Below are 19,389 nucleotides of genomic sequence, written 5' to 3'. Positions count from 1 at the left end.
CCAAAGAGCTGAAATATGTTTATCTGAGGACAAATACTTTATGATTTCACTTCTATGAAATATCTAGAAATAGCAAATTTGTAGAGACACGAAGTACATTGGAAGGTACCAGGGGATAGGGGAAAAGGGGAGCTGTTGCTTGGTAGGCATTGAGTGTAAACTTTGGACAATTTTAAATAAAATTAATAAGGCATGTTTATTTGAACTATATTACAATGACTGGATGTATAATAATCTTGAGTTTTGTACTCACGCTTTTTTGGCCTAATGGCCCTAGCCTGTTGTAAAGAAGCAAATGACACACAGGGCCAGTGCATGGGGCCATGCTTGGCTTATTTATTTAGCAGTATTTTACCACAACAGTCATTGCTAAACATTATTTTCCTCTCTTATTCTGAGACCTCTCTTCTGATTTAGTTTTTACTTTTTAACTTATTTTTTACGAGGTACTGGGGATTAAACCCAGGACCTTGTGCCTGGGAAGCAGGCACTCAACCGTCAGCTATATCCGCTCCTCAATTCAAGCTGGTTTTCTCATTTGTTTTTGTTTTAGGTCCCTGGGGATTGAACCCAGGCCCTCGTACGTGGGAAGCTGGCACTCAACCACTTGAGCTGCATCCACTCCCCCTGATTTAATATTCATTTATTCAGAATCCTTCCTTGACTGTTTTCCGCAAATAGTCTAATTTTGGTGGAATACTCTTCAAAGTGTTTCATGTCCGAAACTGTTCTTTTTCTTCCTTGATTGAGGAGTGGTATCTTGTGAGGGGGTATAGGATCCTGGCGTTGGAATCCTTATCCCTCCATAGTCCATGGTGAGTAACTTCTAAGATGCCCCCCAGTGATCCCCACTGACTGTACTCATGGTCTTATGTAATTTCCTTCACTCGAGGAACTTGCTTATAACCAATAGAACTCCTTACCGTCGTGGGGATGTCAGTTCTGTGATTAGTGTACAAGAGAATGTAACTTTTGCCTTGCTCACAGGCTCTCTCCCTTGTTGGTGTTGATGAAGTAACTTGCCGTCTCGGGGAGGCCCGTGTAGCAAGAAATGAGGGTGGCCTCTGTCCATCAGCCAGTAAGGAACTGAGGCCCCTAGTCCAACAGCCCAGAAGGAGCTGACCTCTTCCAGTGACCACGTAAGTGAGCTTGTAAGTTGATTCTTCCCCAGCTGACCCTTCAGATGAGAACCCCATCCCCAGCTGATACCTTGAGTGCAGCCTCATTAGAAACCCTGAAGCAGAGGGCCCAGGTAAACCGTGCCCCAATTCCTAACCCACATAAACCGAGATAAAGGCATGCTGTTTTAGGCTGCTAAATTTGTGGTAATTTTTAATGCCTTAATAGACAACTAATACATGGCCTGTAGATGGGAAATAAATGACTTTCTGCATTCCACTGCTGTATGTTCGAAGTCCAGTGGTGGTCTCATTTCTTTCCCTTGTATAAAACTTGTTTTTTCATGGAAGTGTTAAAGAATATTTGCTCATATTTGGGCGACAAGAATCTAGCCAAGTTTGGTCTTTGGATGGATTCCTGTGGTGATTAATGAATTTTAGGAGATAGATGGGGAATGATCAGTGATTTAGGACCCCGATCCTCGCCTTTCACTATACATTAGAATATCACGTGGAGCTATCAACGAATACAACTTTCTTGAGCTCCACCCCAGATGTATTGGTATAATAATTCAGGAATGGTGCCTGCACGTCAGCATATTTTAGAAGTTCCCAGGTGATTCTAAATTTGCATCCAGAGTTGGCAATTACTAATTTGAGGCCTAAATAGTACAATTATAAAATTGTGCTGTCATCCTTTGTTACAAACAGCAAGGCCTGTGGTTGATGATTAGTGACAGTGAATGAGCATCTCAAGGATGCCATTGCTGCCCATAATTTGGAAGGGGTTAGGCAGTTGATTGACACCCCCGTAAGAGGTATCTGTCTTTATGCCAGTACCATGCTACTTTTACCACTATCGCTACGTAATACGACTTGAAGTTTGGAGATGAGAGTTCGCTTTTCCTTTTTAAACGTTTCTGGCTCTTCAGGACCCCTTACCCTTCCAAATAAATCTGATAATCGTGTTTTCAATAAATGAAATGCTGGTGGAATTTTTGTCAGGATTGCCTTGGATCTGTATATCAATTTGAGTAGAATTGACATCTTAGTGATATTTAGTCGTCCAACCTGTGAGCATGGAATGTTCTTCCAGTTATTTAGGCCTTCTTGGATTTCTTTGAACACTGAGTTGCAGTTTTCTGAATACACGTGCTTTACATTGTTGGTTAAGTTTATTCCTGACTATCTGAGTTTTGTCTATCATATTTTACTTTCACCGCTGTTTTGAAACTTTACTTTTATTGATACAATCTTCATTTCTAGACTCTCTCCTGGGACTTTCTCTCCTGTCTTTTCTTTTCAGGCTCTAGCATACCCTTTAGTATTTCCTGAAAATCTGGTCTCTTGCTTAGAAATTCTCTCAGTTTCTGTTTATCTGTGAATATTCTAATCTCACCCTCAGTTTTGAAAGACAGTCTTGCTGGATATAAGATTCTTGGCTGGAAGTTTTTCTCTTGCAGTATCTTAAATATATCATACCACTGTCTTCTTGCCTCCATGGTTTCTGATAAGAAACTGGCACTTCATCTTACTGAGTATCCCTTATGTGTTATGAATTGCTTTTTTCTTGCTGCTCTCAGATTTCTCTCTTTGTCTTTGGCATTTGACGTTCTGATTAACATGTGTTTCAGAGTTGGTCTATTCAGATTTATTTGGATGGGAGTATGTTGTGCTTCCTGAACATGGATATCTGTGCCCTTCAATAGGGATGGGAACTTTTCTACTACTGTTTCTTCAAATATTTCTTCTGTCCCTCTTCCATCCTATTCTCCTTCTGAGACACATGACACATTTGTTTGCACATCTCTTGCTGTTTAGTTCCCTGAGACCTTGTTCAATTTTTTCCATTTTTTCTACCTCTCTTCTTTTGTACATTCACTTTCAGAGTCATTTCTTTAAGCTCACCAATCCTTTCTTCTACCTCCTCAAATATGCTATTATATGATTCTAGTGTATTTTAAATTTTATTTATTGCATCTTTCCGTCCCCTGAGATCTGCTAGTTTTCTATGAATGCTTTCAAATTCTTCTTTATGCTCATCCCATGTCTTCTTAATATCCTTAGTCTCTTTAGCCATCTCACTGATTAGAGCTCCAATCTGATCTACATGGAATGAAGCCTGTCCCTACCAGCACTGTGATTTTCAGTCTGCCCAGCTTTCCCTTGTGCCAGAGGAGGAGTTAAAATGGTGGCTATCGGCCTCTTTCTGATTTGAACGGGTCCAGGCTTTAGCTGTTCTTAGGATTACATTTTAGCCCACCGAATATACTAATCAGTAGCTGGTGCCCAATCGCCTCTTCCTCCCATGTTTTTGGAAAGTGGAGCTTCCAATTCCAGCCACAGAATAGCTTCAGAGGTGGCTTGTGCCTTCAGTGGAGGATGGGCACTAGCCTCTGGGGAATGGAGTGCTCTACTTATGAATCTTCTCTGCAGATGGGCAATCTCCTCCTTCCATTCTTTCAGGGATGTTGCAGGATGCTCTTCTGGTGTTCTGGCACCCCCAGACAGGTGCTTTACATAGCTCTGGGTGATTACTAACTGCCTGTAGCATGAACTGACTCTGGGAGCATCTTACTCTACCACCATCTTGCTGGTTCTGTATAATTCTTTCAACGTGCTTTTGGATTATGTTTCCAAGTATTTTGTTGAAGATTTTTGCATCTATATTCATTAGAAATCTTGGTCTATAATTTTCTTTTTTTGTAGTATCTTTATCTGGTTTTGATTTGGGGTGTTGTTGGCTTCATAGAATGAATTACCTGTTAAGATTAGGGCTTTGATTTCACCATGTCAGCGAGGCATTAGTCAGGTTGATTCCCGCCTCCTTGGTGGGCTGATATGATTGGACACTCAAGAAGACACATGGGAAAAGAGAGAGAACTCTGTCCTTTTTAATCCTGGGGCCCCAAGGCGAAATGAACCATTGCCTTGATAGTTCAGCACTGACCTTGTGAAGAGATCAGAGCAGCTGAGCAGCTCAGATGGCTCAGAAAAAAATGAGTCCTATGCCAGAGACTGATATAGGAAGCCCTGAGAGACAAGCCCTATGCCAGCCTACAGCTGAGATTGGGAAGGAGCTGGGCCCACAGAGCCTTAAGAGGAAAAGGAAGCCCAGGAAGAACAGACCTTTCTTCATTGAAGAAAGCAACCATCTTTCTTCAACATGTGACTTTGGTGAGAAAATAACCTTGAGTTGGACTCTTTAGCACCTTGTAACTGTAAGCTTTTACCCTAAACAAATACCCTTTATAAAAGCTAACAGAGTTCTCCTACTTTGCAACAGCACCCCTCTGACAGACTAATACAGTAGAATTCACCTGTGAAGCCATGTGGTCCTGGGCTTTTCATCTTTGGGAGTTTTTTTTTTTTTTAATTTTTAATTAAAGTTAATAGATCACAAGGAATGTTACATTAAAAAAAATTAAAAAAACAAAAAACACGAGGTTCCCATATAACCCACTCCCCACCCCCCACCACATCATTTTTGTAAATTGTAATTTTGAAGATACATACGTCACAAAAAAATGTTACATTAAAAAACATAAGAGGTTCTGATGACTGTTTCAATCTCTTCACTTGTGATTGATTTGTTGACATCTTCTATTTCTCTAGTGTCAGTGTAGGTGGTTTATGTGTTTCTAGGAAGTTTTACATCTCCTCTACATTGTCTAATTTTTTGGCACACAGGTGTTCATAGTATCCTCTTTTCATCTCTTTTTTTTTCCCCTGCGGGGTCAGTGGTAATGTCTCCACTCTCCTTTCCCATTTTATTTATTTGTAGCTTCTCTTTTTTCTTTGTCAGTCTAGCTAAGTGCTTGTCAGTTTGGTTGACCTTCTCAAAGAATCAGCTTTTTGGTTTTTTTAATTTTTTCTCTGTATTTCATTTATTTCTGCTCTGATCTGTACTATTTCTTTCCTTTAGCTTGGTTTGGGATTACTTTGCTGTTCTTTTTCTAGTTCTTCCAGGTCTTCAGTTAGATCTTCAATTTTAACTCTTTTTATTTTTTAAATTTTTATGTTTTTTAACATGCTATTTTTATTTATTTTTTGTCTTTATTTATTATTTAATATTACATTAAAAAAACATGAGGTCCCCATATAACCCCCTCACTCCACTCGTCCCCCCATAACAACAATCTCCTCCATCATCATGAGACATTCATTGCATTTGGTGAATACAACTCTGAGCACCGCTGCACCTCATGGTCAATGGTCCACATCATAGCCCTCACTCTCCCACATTCCACCCCATGGGCCATGGGAGGACATACAATGCCTGGTAACTGTCCCTGCAGCTCACAACTCCAAGTCCCGAAAATGCCCCCACATCTCATCTCTTCCTCCCACTCCCTACCCACAGCAGCCACCATGGCCACTTTCTCTACACCAATGCCACATTTTATTCAATTACTAATCACAATAGTTCATTAATAGCATAGAATGAATAGAATATCAGTAAGTCCACTCTAATCCGTACTCTATTCCTCCATCCTGTGGACCTTGGAACGGTTGTGTCCACTCCACATCTATATCAAGAGAGGGCTTAGATTCCACATGGATGCTGGATGCAATCCTCCTGCTTTCAGTTGTAGGCACTCTTGGCTCCCTGGTATGGTGGTTGACCTTCTTCAACTCCATGTCAGCTGAGTGGGGTAAGTCCGATAAACCAGAGTGTAGGAACTGAAGTCTGTTGAGGCTCAGGGCCTGGCTATCACACGGTCAATCCAGAGATTTAGGTCCCCTGGGTATATATTAAACCCCAGCACCAACTACAGTTCCAGTAAACGTAACAGGAGAGGCTTGTGAACAAAGATCACATCTGAGTCCAGCTCCATCACACAGAAACACAAACTCCAAAGTAGGGCCAACTGACATGGAGCTGAACTCCATCTGCCATGACCATAGAACCTGTGGGTCTCTGTAGCCCTCAGAAGAACTAATACCCGGGGTTGTATCTACTGGCTATAAATTTCCTTCTCAGCACTGCCTCTGCAGTGTCCCATAGGTTTTTGCCCCCCCCCCTCCCCGCGAGATGTCTCCTTCATCTGTCTGCTTGTTGTTTCCACTTGTCTGCTCATTGTTTGCACTCATTGTCTGCTTACTGCGTCTGCTCACTGTGTCTGCTCACTGTGCCTGCTCATTGTCTGCTCATTGTGTTTTGCTTTTTTCCTTGCTGCTTTCAGAATCCTCTCTTTATCTCTAATATTTTAAATTTTGAATAGTATGTGTTTGGGTAGGTCTATTTGTATTTATTCTGTTTGGGGTGAATTGTCCTTCATGGATATTGATATTTATGTCTCTCATAAAGATTGGGAAGTTTTCAGACACTATTTCCTCAAATATTCTTTCTGCCCCTTTTCCATTCTCTTCTTCTGAGATACCGATAATTCGAATGCTTGTATGTTTTCCATTGTCATTCAATTCCCCAAGACTCTGTTCCATTTTTCCGTTCTCTTCTCTTTCTGTTCTCCTGTCTTTGCCAGTTCAGATGTTCTGTCTTTGAAATCATTAATTCTGTCTTTGAGCTATTCAAATCTGCTCTAATGTATTTTTATTGTATTTTTGTAGATAACGTAGATCACAAAAAATGTTACATTAAAAAATATAAGTGGCTTTTCCTGTGGGAGCCGCCGGGTTGAGAGGAGCGTGGACTTTTCTCTCCCCAGCATGGCGTGTGCTTGTCCACTGATATCTGTGTACTCTGAAAAGGTGGAGTCATCTGGCAAGAATGTTACTTTGCCTGCTGTGTTCAAGGCTCCCATTAGACCGGATATTGTGAACTTTGTTCATACCAATTTGTGCAAAAACAACAGACAGGCCTATGCTGTCAGTGAGCTGAATCCTGGGGCACTGGCAGAGCTGTGGCACGAATTCCCAGAGTTCGAGGTGGTGGGACACACCGATCTGGCCAGGGTGCTTTTGGAAATATGTGTCATGGTGACCGCATGTTTGCAGCAACCAAAACATGGCGTTGGTGGCACCACAGGGTGAACACAACACAGAAGCGATATGCCATTTGTTCTGCCCTGGCTGCTTCCGCCTTACCAGCACTGGTCATGTCTAAAGGTCATCGTGTTGAGGAAGTTCCTGAACTTCCTTTAGTGGTTGAAGACAAAGTTGAAGGCTACAAGAAGACCCAGGAGGCTGTTCTGCTACTTAAGAAACTTAAGGCCTGGAATGATATCAAAAAGGTCTATGCCTCTCAGCGAATGAGAGCTGGCAAGGGCAAAATGAGAAACCGTCGTTGCATTCAGCGCAGGGGACCGTGCATCATCTATAATGAAGACAATGGTATCATCAAGGCTTTCAGAAACATCCCTGGAATCACTCTGCTTAATGTAAGCAAGCTGAACATTTTGAAGCTTGCTCCTGGTGGGCATGTGGGACGTTTCTGCATTTGGACTGAAATTGCTTTCTGCAACTTAGATGAACTATATGGCACTTGTTGTAAAGCTGCCTCCTTCAAGAGTAACTACAATCTTCCCATGCACAAGGTGATGAATACAGATCTTAGCAGAATCTTGAAAAGCCCAGAGATCCAGAGAGCCCTCCGTGCACCACGCAAGAAGATTCATCGCTGAGTCCTAAAGAAGAACCCACGGAAACACCTGAGAATCATGTTGAAACTAAACCCATATGCAAAGCCTATGTGCCAAAACACTATTCTTCGCCAGGCCAGTAATCACACACTCAGGGTGGAGAAAGCAGCAGCCGCACTAGAGGCCAGATCAGCTGAGAAGGGCGTTGCAGGCAGGAAGCCTGCAGTGGGGAAGAAAGGCAAGAAGCCTATTGGTGTTAAGAAACCACAGAAGCCTTTGGGAAAGAAAGCTGCAGCTACCAAGAAGCCAGGAGAAAAGAAATCTACCACAGAAGTAAAGAAGCCTGCTGCTTAAATTGCTTATTACATAAGTCAAATCATTTTGGACAGCGTATTTTGAATGAAGACCAGATCAAAGAGGCAGTGAAAAAAATATATAAGTGGTTCCCACATACGCCATCCCCCACCCCCCACTCCTCCCACATCAACAACCTCCTCCATCATTGCGGCACACCCATGGCATTTTTTTTTTGGTACATTTCAAATATATTTGATCACTTTTCTTTTTGTCTTAGAAAGAATATGAAACCTGCATGCAACGTTAATGGTTTCTGACATATACATAGCATATAACACAGCAGTACAATGCGGCATATACTGAAGGGCAGAGTGTATTTACAAAGGTAAGAATGCTTGAGCGTCTTCCAAAGAGGCCTGACTCACTGTTTAACACTGAAGAATTAGGCGGGGGGATTGCAAATATATGCTTTAGTACTGCAAGTTCCATGTGGTGAGGGTAAGAAATGGCATTTAGTGAATACATCTTGGAGATCTGCTGCACTGCATGGATTATAGTTTACATTGTAGTTTACACTCTCCCCCAGTCCATTCAGTGGGTTATGGCAGGATATATAATGTCCAGCATCTGTCCCTGCAATATCATTTAGGACAACTCCAAGTCCCGAAAATGCCCCCTCATCACATCTCTTCTTCCCTCTCCCTGCCCACAGCAACTACCATGGCCACTTTCTCTACATCAATGGTACAGTTTCTTCCATTATTAGGCACAATAGTTCTATAGTAGAACACCAGCAAGTCTATGCTAATCCATATTTTATTCCTCCATCCTGTGGATGCTGTATTGGTGATGTCCACTCCACCTCTATATTGAGAGGGGGCTTAAATCTCACATAGTCGATGGATGTGATTCTCCTGCTTGGAGTTGTAGGCACTCTTTGCTCCCTGGTGTGGTGGTTGACCATCTTCACCTCCCTGTTAGCTGACCTGGGTAAGTCCAACTAATGCGAAAGTAGGAGCTGCAACTCTGCTGAGGCTCAGGGCCCAGCTGGCACATGGCCAGTCCAGAGATTCAAGTCTCCTGGGTATACACCAACCCCAGTGTCAACCATAGGTGCAGTAAAAGTGACAGAAGTATTGTATTTTTAATCTCATCCATTGTATCTTCCATTCCCATAAGCTATGTTACTTTCCTTTGCAGGCTTTCAAATTGTTCTTTGTGCTCACCCAGTGTCTTCCCATCCTTTATCTCTTTAGTCATATTTTCTTTTAATTCTTTGAATTGATTTGGGAGAATTGTGTGATAATTACTGATTAATTGCTTTAAATCCTGTCTCTTCAGGATATTTGTTTTGTTCCTTTGGCTGGGCCATCTCTTTCTGTTTCCTAGTATGGCTTGTAATTTTTTGCTGATGTCTAGGTATCTGAATATGTTGGTGAATTTACTTTGATGGTTAAGTTCTCTCTCTTGCCTATTGTTTTTTTTTCACAGCTCTTCTTTGATTTTGGTTCAACATATTCTAAATCTTTAAAATTGCTCAGAGAAACAGATGTGGCTCAAATTATTGGGCTCCTGTCTAATATTTGGGGGGACCAGGGTTTGATTCCTGGGGCCTCCTGGTGAAGGCAAGCTAGCTGGCCTGCATGGCAAGCTGGCCCATGCAGAGTGCTGGCCCACAGGGAGTGCTGGCCCATGCAGGGGTGCTGGGCCACATGGCAAGCTGGCCAGAGCAGAAGCTAGTGCAGCAAAAAGATGCAACAAAAAGAGACACAGAGAAGAGAGTATAAGAGATTCAGCAGATCAGGGAGCTAAGGTGGCACAAGAGATCAAGCACTTCTCTCCCAATCTGGAAGTACCCAGGATCAGCTCCGAGTGCTGCCTAAAGAAAAGTCAAGTAGACGGAGAAGAATACACAGTGAATGGACACAGAGATCAGACAATGGAGAAAGGATGTATAAATAAATAAATCTTTAAGAAAATCACCCAGCTTAAGTTAACAAAATCGTGCCAGGGACTCACTAATGGGGCGCAGATTTTCTCCCAGGGGTTGGGATACAGAGAGACCCAAAACCAGTTTTTGTCCATGCAGTTTCCAGATTGACCAGCGGATGGTGCTCGTCAGCATACCGTTCCACATAGGTGTTTTAGTCTTGGCCTTTCTGTGTTCCTGTGTTGAATCTCCAGAGTGGAGGTTCAAAATCGGCTCTGCTGACCAAATTCACTGAAGAAACTCCCCCTCCAGATTCCCTCTCCTTTCTGCCTAATAATAGCTGGCAGGGAGGAAGATGTCTGTTTCACTCTCAGTCAGCTGCATTGAGCTAGGGGTTTAAACCAGTGTAATATCCTGGGGGTGTGAAGGGAGCCCTTCCTGGCTGCCGTAGGGGTTGGGTTCTTTATTTCTCTGTTCCTCACCCTACTGGGAGTTGTGTAGTACTGTCCTGGGCTGCTGACCCCCAAAGCAGTTCCCTTGGACAGCTTTTGTCTCTTTCTTCACTGTTTTTGGGTCAGAATTGAGCCCTGCCTGTTAGTCCGTTGCCATCTTCCCACAATCCCCCTCTCATTTTAGGTTTGATCTCCATTTCCCTAATAGTTAATGATATTGAACATTTTTTTTCATTAGCTTTTTGGTCATTTGTATTTCCTCCTTAGAAAAACGTCTATTTAAGACTTTGGCCCATTTTTTAATAGGGTTGCTTGTCTTTTTATTGTTGAGTTCTACAATCTCTTTATATAACATATCAAGCCCTAATCTGATATGTGGTTTCCAAATATTTTCTCCCATTGCGTAGGCTGCCTTTTTCCTTTCTTGACAGAGTCTTTTGAAGAGCACAAGTGTTTTATTTAAAAGAGGTCCCATTTGTCTGTTTTCTCTTTCATTGCTTGTGCTTTGGGCTTAAAAAACTACCACCTACCACAAGTTCTTGATGATATTTCCCCATATTTTCTTCTAGGAGTTTTATGGTTGTCGCTTTTATATTTATGTCCTTGATCCCTTTGTGGTTTTTTTGGTTTTTTTTTTAAAGATTTATTTATTTCTCTCCCCTTACCCCCTTCCCCCGTGCCTGCCCACCCATTGTCTGTTCTCTGTGTCCATTTGCTGCATGTTCTTCTGTGACTGCTTCTATCCTTATCAGCAACACCAGTTATCTGTGTTTCTTTTTGTTGCATCATCTTGCTGCATCAGCTCTCCATGTGTGGAGCGCCATTCCTGGGTGAGCTGCACTTTCTTTCATGCTGGGTGGCTCTCCTTACGGGGCGCATTCCCTGTGTGGGACTTCCCCACGAGTGGGGCACCCCTGCGTGGCAGAGCACTCCTGTGTGGCAGGGCACTCCTTGCGCATATCAGCACTGTGCGTGGGCCAGCTCCACACGGGTTCCAGCTCCACTGGGGTCAAGGAGGCCCGGGGTTTGAACCGCGGACCTCCCATGTGGTAGATGGACGCCCTAACCACTGGGCCAAGTCCGCTTCCCTTCTTGATCCCTTTGGAGTTAATTTTTGCATAACGTGTGAGGTAGGGGTCCTCTTTCTTTCTTTTTAATATGAATATCCAGTTCTCCCAGCACCATTTGTTGAATAGACCATTATGGCCCAGATGTGTTGGCTTGACAGTCTTGTCAAAAATTCCTTGACTGTATATTTAAGGGTATATTTCTGAGTTCTTGATTTGGTTCCATTGGTAAATATGTCTGCCTTTATATCAGCACCATGCTTTTTTTTTTTTTAAACCATTGTAGCTAAGTAATATGATTGATAGTCAGGAAGTAAGAGTCCTCCCACTTTGTTATTCTTTTCATTTTTATTTTGTTTTATTTTTTAATTTTTAATTTAATTTAATTTTTTAGTTATCTTTTTAAAAAAGTTAATAGACCACACAAAAGGTTATTCTTTTTAAAGACATTTTTGGCTATTCAGGGCCCCTTACCCTTCCAAATAAATGTGATAATTGGCTTTTCCATTTCTGCCAAAAAAGACTGCTGAGATTTTTATTGGGATTGTGTTGAATATGTAAATCAGTTTTGTTAGAATTGACATCTTAATGATATTTAGTCTTCCACTCCATGAACATGGAATGTACTTCCACGTATTTAGGTCCTCTTTGTTTCTTCTAGCAATGTTTTGTAGAATATAGGTCCTTTATGTCCTCAGTTAAGTTTATTGCTAAATATTTGATTCTTTAGTTACTACATTCAATGCATTTTTTCTGACTTCCTCCTCACATTTCTTACCAGTGGTGTATAGAATCACTACTGAATTTTGCATATAATTGTGTATCTCACCACTGTGCTGAACGCAACTATTAGTTCTAGTAGGTTTGTTGTGGATTTTGTGGACTTTTCTAGATATAGAATCATATCATCAGTGAATAGTGACAGTTTTACTTCTTCCTTTCCCTTTTGGGTGCTTTTGTTTCTTTTTATTGCCTCATTGCTCTAGCTAGAACTTCTAGCACAATGTTGAATAACAGTGGTGAAAGAGGGCATCCGAAACTTGTTCCTGATCTCAGTGGGAAAGCTTTCAGTATTTCACCATTGAATACTACACTGTCTTGATTATTGTAGCTATAAAGAAAGTGTTAATATCAGGTAGAGTGATTCTGTCACTTTATTCTTCTTTTTCAAAATTGTTTTACCAATTCTAGGTCCTTTGGCTTTCTATGTAAATTTTAGAATAACAAAAATATTGTAGGGATTTTGATAGGAATGGTATTAAACCTATAGACCAATTTGGGGGAGAATTAATATCTTTACTATATTGAGTCTTCCAATCCATGATCACATTATGTCTATCCCAAGTATTTAGATCTTATTTCATTTCTTTCATCAGCTTTTAAAACTTTTCAGCATATATATCCTGTACCTGTTTTATTAGGTTTGTGCCTAGGTATTTCAGTTGTTTGTTTGTTTGTTTTTTTTGGAGTTGTTAAAAAATTTTTTTTCCTTCATTTTCAGCATTTTCATTGCTTGTACATAGGAATACTTTTTTTTTTGGTTTGTTGAGCTTCTATTTTGATAGAAGTTCTAGGATGAGTTGATAAGTTCTAGGAAGAAATTCCACAAGGTTCCTTAGGACTTTCTATTTGGACAATCATGTCACCTGCAAATGCAGACAGTTTTATTTATCTTTTCTGATCTATAAACCTTGTATTTCCTTACCCTGCCTTAATGCATTGGCCAAGACTTCCAGTACTTTGGTGAGATTTCAACATCCTTGCTTTGTTCCCTATCTTAGATGGAAATTATTCACTCTTTCACTATTAAGTATGATGATGTAAGCTGGAGGTGTTTTATAGGTGGTCTTTATGATGTTGAAGAAGTTCCTCTCTGTTTCTAATTCCCTGACATTTTTTTCATGAGTGGACTTTGAATTTTTTTCAAGTGTTTTTTCTGTATGAATTGGTATAATCATGTGATCTTTCTTCTTTAGACTTGAGATGATGGATTGTGTTTTATTTTTAAGGCCTTATTAGAGAAGTTGTAGATTTATAGAGAAACCATGCAGAAAATATAGAGTTCCCATATAACCCCCGCTACAGTTTTCCCTATTATGAACGATTTCCATTAGTGTGGTACCTTAGTTACAATTGCTGAAACAATATTATTTTAATTATACTATTAACTGTAGCCCATTGTTTAAATTGGAATTCACTGTTTTATATAGTCTTATGGTTTGTAAAGAAATTTTATTCTAGTAACATATATAACCTAAAATTTCCCCTTTAAGCCACATTCACATATATAATTTCATTGGTGTTGATTACATTCATAATGTTGTGCTATCATCACCACCATCCATTACCAACATTTTCCCATCACCCCAAACAGAAATTCTGTACCAATTAAACTTTAACTCCCCGTTCTACTACCCTCAACCTTGCGCATGGTAACCCATATTCTAGTTTCTGATTCTATGAATTTGCATATTCTAATTATTTCATATCAGTGAGATATTACAATATCTGTCCTTTTGTGTCTGCCTTATTCCACTCAACATGATGTCATCAAGGTTCGTCCATGTTGTCGCATTAATCAGAACGTCATTACTTTTTACAGCTGAATAACATTCCATTGTGTATGTATACACCCCATTTTGTTTATCCATTCATTGGTTGATGGATACTTGTTGCTTCCACCTTTTTTAAAACTTACAACATAATGGATTTTTATTTAATATAGTACTTGTCACAAAAGGGTGTTATTTGGTTAATCAATGTAAAGACTCTTTTACATTAAGTCTTTCCTCCATTTCAATGTTCAATAGAAAGTGTTTTTTTTTTACATTAAATCTTTTTCTCCATTGCAATATTAGATACACTGAATGCATTTTTCTAAATTTTCCCCCAAAGAAACAAAGGTTGCCATTTTTGACTAAATTTACTATCTAAGTGTACTATTAACTTGGGAGATGAGAAAAAAATCTAATTAAAATATGGAGAATGGACAGGCTTCTTGGGAGTGTGTGAGTACTCATTTTGCCATAGTGGATTATATCATTGGGTAGAGACCCGAATGAGAGTGAAGGTATACCCACATCCTGGGGAGGACTGATGTTCTCAAAGACAGGGAATTGTATCTCTCGAGAGAAATGGTGGCTCCTAGTGCATTAGGGCAGCTGAGCATGTCAAGCCCTCAACACTGTTGCAAGTATCTCTGAACATGGCCCTTCAAGCAATGAGATTGACTGTCACTGTGGGCCCTAAGGGAGGGGGAAAGAGGTATTGAATAGATGGAATCCGTGTAACTGTGTGGGCAATAGAAGTGTTCCACAAGAGTACGCAAGGATGGATATAACACATGTTAAATTACACCAAAAATGTATAGGGGCTGATAGGCTAAAATGTAAATCATAATAAAAAATGGAAGATAACTAAAACTTTAGGAAATTGTATAGTCTAAAATATAAACCACAATGTAAACCCAGATGTTACCTTGTTTGAAAACTATTGTCTCAATATCTGTACATCAGTTTCAATAAATAGAGTATGAACATGTAAAAAAATAAAATAAAATAAAATATGGATAATAGATTCCAAAATTCAGTAGACAACGATTATAAGTGAACAATGGCAATTTCCTAGGATTCTGAGTAAGAGGTTCCTTTCTACTATTTCATGAACTTTGGAACCTGTGAAACGATGGAATATTATTTATGTAAATGTCAGTCATATTATTTATTTATTATGTATTAACAACCTGCAAATACAAATTATAGTTTGCTTTCTTTCAGTGCTTTCTTTGATGTGAAGAAAAAATTTTCCCCCATTTAACACACATCAATTTGTTCCTATTCATAGGGAAACACTTAGGAATGTGAAATTACCTCATTTACTGTTTCCTGGGAACTTTTAGAACCCAAAGCCCATTTTTAACCTCATTAGCACAAAGATTTTCAGGATAAGGTCTGATTTAGGAGGCCCTTTCAAATCACACCTGTCTATTTCTCTTTCTTGGATATACCCCCCAAACAAACACAAATGCCCGTAATGCTAAGAATCACACCTAATAAGACAATGATTGCATCTCCGGCTTCTACTGCTTCAGCAACAGGCAGCAACAAAAGCAGTGAAATCACGACTATCAACAATTGTGTTGAAAACGAGGTCATGATACTGGGATCTTGAGGGCTGAAGATTCCAAAGAAGAAACAGGGTATATAAATATATAATTTTATCTTACTTGAAATACTCCCTTCCTGGAGCTCCAGATGCTGAGGTTACGAAGCTCCATGTGACACCATCTTCCAGGAAGCAGCCGTTACTGCTTCCATCTTTTGGCAATTGTGAACAATGCTGCTATGAACATCAGTGTGCAAATATTTGTTCAAGTCCTGTTTTCAATTCTTTTGGGTACATATCTAGAAGTGGGATTTCAGGATCATATAATAATCCTATACTTTGCTTTCTAAAGAACTGCCAAACTGTATTCCATAGAGACTGCAGCATTTTACATTCCCACCATCAACAAACAACAGTTCCTATTTTCGACATCTTCTCCAACACTTATTTTTCATTTTATAAAATAGTATCAATTCTAGTGGGTGTGAAATGGAATCTCATTTTGATTTTGATTTGCAGTTCCTTGATGATTGAGGATGTTGAGCATGTTTTCTTAGACTTATTTGCCACCTGTGAATCTTCTATGGAGAAATATCTATTCAAGTCCTTTTTAAAAAAAGATTCATTCATTCATTCATTCACTTCCTCCCTTCCCCTCCTCCCGCCCTGCTGTTTTCCTGTCTGTGTTGTCTTCTCTTCTCATTTTCTCTCCTTTAGGATTCACTGGGATTTGACCCTGGAGACCTCTGCTGGGGAGAGTGGTTCCCTGTCAATTATGACACCTCAGTTCCTGGTTTCTGCTGCACTTCACCTTGACTCACCTTGTCTCTCTTTTGATGCATCATCATCTTGCTATGTGACTCACTTGTGTGGGGCACTGGTTCACCACTCACGCCCTCGCACAGGCACTGGCTTGCCACTCAGCCATGATTTTCATCTTTGTTTTCATCAGAAGGCCACAGAGATCAAACCCAGGTCCTCCCATATGGTAGGCAGAAGCTCTATCACTTGAACCACATCTGCTTCCCTATTCAAGTCTTTTGCCCATTTTTAAATTAGGTTCATTTTTAGTAGTTCTGTTGTAGGATTTCTTTATATTTTTTGGATATTAAACCCTTATTCTTTATGTGGTTTACAGATGTTTTCTTCCATTCTGTAGGTTGTCATTTTACTTAACTGATGATGTCCTTTGATGCACAAAAGTTTTAAATTTTTTTAGATATACTTATAGTGGAAACAATTAAAAACAACAGCTGGGGAGGTACTGGGTACTGGCCGGGGGGGTCTGTCATGGTCCCTAGGGGAGCAGTGACAGTCCCCCAGGTGCAACGGTAAGAATCAGGAAGGAATGAGGGTCCAACAGTGGGCTCCTGATTCTAATGGCTATGCTTGTGAGCCTATACACCTGCAATAAGAACAAGGCCTAGAGCAGCATTGTACCTGGGAGTTTCCTCCTGACAGCCTTCATGTTACTCAAATGTGGCCAGTCTCGAAGCCAAACTCAGCATGTAGATGCAGTGCATTCCCCCCAGCATGGGACATGACACCCGGGGATGAGCCTCCCTGGCACCGAGGGATCACTACCAAATACCAGCTGAAGATGCAACTAGAAAATGACCTTGAATTAAAGGTTCAATGCGGATCAGCAGAATATCCCTGTCTACATATAATAACATGACTTCAAAATGCTGTTTGACCTAATGTAAGGGGGAAATGGAAAGGAGAAATGAGTTTATATGGCTACGAGTCTCTAAAAAAGAGTCTGGAGGTTGTCAGAAGGATTGCCCTTATGCACACCTGAGCAGAGTCTCAGAGACAGATAAAGTAGGTACAACCCCAGGTATTGGTTCTTTTGAGGGATAAATAGACCCACGGGTTCTATGGTCATGGCAGATGGGGTTCACTGCCATATGAGATGGCCCTTCTTTGGAGCTGGTGTTTCTGCATGATAGAACTGGACTCAGATGGGATCTCTTTTCACAAGACTTTCATGCTACTTTACTGGAATTGTAGTTGGTGCTGGGGTTTAAGATATATCTAGAGGATTTGAATCTCTGGACTGACAATATGATAGCCAGGCCCTGAGCCTCAACAGACTTCAGCTCCTACACTCTGATTTATTGGACTTACCCCACTCAGCTAACATGGAGTTGAAGAATGTCAACCACCACACCATGGAGCCTAGAGTGCCTACAACTGAAAACAGGAGGATTGCATCCAGTATCCATGTGGAATCTAAGCCCCCCTTGACATAGATGTGCAATGGACACAACCAATCCAATGTCCACAGAGAAAATGTGGCATTGGTGTGGGAAGGGTGGCCATGGTGGCTGCTGGGTGCGGGGAATGGGAGGAAGAGATGAGATGGGGAGGCGTTTTCGGGACGTGGAGTTGTCCTGGGTGGTGCTTCACGGACAACTACGGGACATTGTAGATCCCCCCAGGGCCCACTGGATGGAACGTAGGAGAGTGTGGGCTATGATGTGGACCATTGACTATGGGGTGCAGCGATTCCCAGAGATGTACTTACCAGGTGCAATGGATGTGTCATGATGATGGGAGAGAGTGTTGCTGTGGGGGGAGTGGGGGGTGGGGGCAGTGGGGTTGAATGAGACCTCATATTTTTTTAATGTAATATTTTTTTTAAAAAATGAATTTAAAAAATTAAATTAAATTAAAAAGCTTTAAATTTTGATGAAGTGCCGTTTATCTAATTTTTCTGTTGCTTGTGCTTTGGTGTGAAGTCTATGAAACCATTGCCTAACACACGGTTCTGAAGAGGCTTCCCTATGTTTTGTTTCCATTTTCACTTGCCTGAAGATATTCCCTAATTTCCCCTATGATTTTCTTTTTTGACCCATTGGTTGTTTAAGAGTGCATTGTTTAATTTCCACGTATTTGTGAATTTTCCAGGCCTCCGTCTGTTATTATTTCTAGCTTCATTCCATTGTTATTGGAGAAGGTACATTGAATGATTTCAGTATTTTTGAATTTATTGAGACTAGTTTTGTAACCTAGCATATGGTATATATTAGATGATGAGTCCTGTGCAGTAGAAAAGAATGTGAATTCTGCACTGTTGGGTGAAGTGTTCCATATATGTTGTTAGGGCAAGTTGGCTTATAGTATTGTTCAAGTCTTCAATTTCCTTATTGATCTTATATCTAGATGTTTTATTTATTATTGAAGGTGGCGTATTGAAGACTCCTATTATTAATGTAGAATCATCTGTTTCTCCCTTCATAATGTCTATATTTTCTTCATAAAATTTGGGGCTCTGGTGTTACATGCATATAAATTTATATTTGTTATGTATTTTTGATGAATTGATACCTTTTAAGTAATTATTAACTTTTTGTCCCTTGGAAGTTTTTGACTGAAAGCCTATTTTATCTGATCTTAGTATAGCTACTCCAGCTCTCTTGTTTACTATTTGCATGCTATTTTTCCATCTTTTCCCTTTCAACCTATTTGTGTCTTTGAATTTATGCTGAGCCTCTTTTAAACAGCATACAGTTAGTTCATTTTTAAATTTAAAAATATTATTTTGAGGTCCCAGGAGCCGGCTATTGAACCTGGGACCTCATATGTGGGAAGCCAGGACTCAACCGCTGAGCCACACTGGCTTCCCTGAGTTGGTTTTTTCATTTGTTTTGCTTGTTGTTTGTTTTGTTTTTTCAGGAGGCACTGGAAACCCAACTGGGAACCTCCCGTGTAAGAAGCGGGTGCTCAACCACTTGAGCCACATCTGCTCCCCAGTTCATGTATTTTTTTAATCCATTCTCCCGATTTTTGCCTTTTGATTGGAGAGGTTAATCCATTTATATTTAAAGTGACTACTAATAATGCATCACTTTCTTCTTCCATTTAATTATTGTA

At 40.3% G+C, this 19,389-nt stretch overlaps 1 pseudogene; it reads left to right on the top strand.

Annotated features, from left to right (window-relative positions):
• Window positions 1-6,753: 6,753 nt before the first annotated feature.
• Window positions 6,754-8,079, top strand: LOC101447386 (large ribosomal subunit protein uL4 pseudogene; annotated as a pseudogene).
• Window positions 8,080-19,389: the final 11,310 nt, after the last annotated feature.

This window comes from Dasypus novemcinctus, chromosome X (assembly GCF_030445035.2).
Source record: "Dasypus novemcinctus isolate mDasNov1 chromosome X, mDasNov1.1.hap2, whole genome shotgun sequence".
Classification (NCBI taxonomy): Eukaryota; Metazoa; Chordata; class Mammalia; order Cingulata; family Dasypodidae; genus Dasypus; species Dasypus novemcinctus.
This window is presented reverse-complemented; position numbering and strand designations above follow the sequence as displayed.